This window comes from Apteryx rowi, unplaced genomic scaffold (assembly GCF_003343035.1).
Source record: "Apteryx rowi isolate R43461 unplaced genomic scaffold, aptRow1 scaffold_2392, whole genome shotgun sequence".
NCBI lineage: Eukaryota > Metazoa > Chordata > Aves > Apterygiformes > Apterygidae > Apteryx > Apteryx rowi.
Genome location: NW_020448744.1, coordinates 4295 through 5323, shown reverse-complemented (window position 1 = coordinate 5323; position 1029 = coordinate 4295). Strand labels below are relative to the sequence as shown.

The 1029-nt window shown below is 63.7% G+C and overlaps 1 long non-coding RNA gene across 1 annotated transcript; it reads right to left on the bottom strand.

The window, feature by feature from the left end:
* Window positions 1-606: 606 nt before the first annotated feature.
* LOC112966228 lies at window positions 607-987 on the bottom strand. The gene is made up of 2 exons (XR_003253542.1): window positions 952-987; window positions 607-729 (listed from the first exon to the last, which is right to left on the bottom strand). It is a non-coding gene; the product is annotated as an uncharacterized LOC112966228 (long non-coding RNA).
* Between the last annotated feature and the right edge of the window lie 42 nt (window positions 988-1029).

The window sequence follows — 1029 nt, the reverse complement described above, 5'->3', positions numbered from 1 at the left end:
GTGACCCCTATGGGGCAAGTCGTGGCACCATGCTGGGGCCCCACCCCCTCACTCCCCCATTGGCTGGGCCCCCTCAGGCCCCACCYCACAGCCTGGTGTCTGCGCAGCAACATTGAACGTTTCTGTTGATTGGCCGGTCTGGAGATGCCCCAGCGCCTGATTGGCTGGGCCAAGGGGCGGAGCTCTCCAGGGAGGAAGCCCTTCGGGGCACCTGATTGGTCAGTGTAGCCCATGGCTCTACCCCAAGGGGGTGTGGCCTTTTCCTTCTTAATTATCTTCTTCTAATTAGTGCCTTTCATTAGTGACTGTGAACCTCCCCCCACAGGGGGTGGGGCTAGAGCCTCCTGGCCCCGCCCTCTCCCATTACCCAGCATCCCTTGCAGGCAGCACCTCCGGCAGTGCAAAGGATGCTGGGAGTCTCCCCTGTTCCCCCCCCAGCAAGGGTGGGGCACTCCAAAATGGCTGCTGGGGGGGGGCATGACATCATGGTCCATAGGAAGTGATGTCATTCCTTACCGCCTCGACACGAGTGCCAAAATGGCCGCCCTCATTGCCGCCATGTTGCGGACGGTGGCTCTGCTCCTCCCCCAATAAAACYTTTCTGGATGAATCCCAAAACGGGGTAAAAAAGCTCTTTATTGGTGAAAGCCGGGGGTGCGGGGTGCTGTCGCCATGGGGCCGTCGCCATGACAACAATGGCTGCTGCGTGGGAGCCGGGTCAGACGGAGGCTGTGGGGGAGGGGACAGAGAGGGGTCACAGGGTGCCCTGCCCCCACCCGCTTGGCACGAGCGCCGCCATCTTGGCATGGCGGTGCCCAGGCCTTGGCATGAGCGCCGCCATCTTGGCATGGCGGTGCCCAGGCCTTGGCATGAGCGTGGCCATCTTGGCCTGCTGTTGCCATGGTGGCACCCTCCCCCTTGGCATGAGCGTGGCCATGTTGGCGCACCCACCTGCTCAGGGGTGGGCGTGGGGGCGGCCATGTTGGCCTGCCGTCGCCATGGCGCGCGCGGCCATGTTGGCGCACCCAC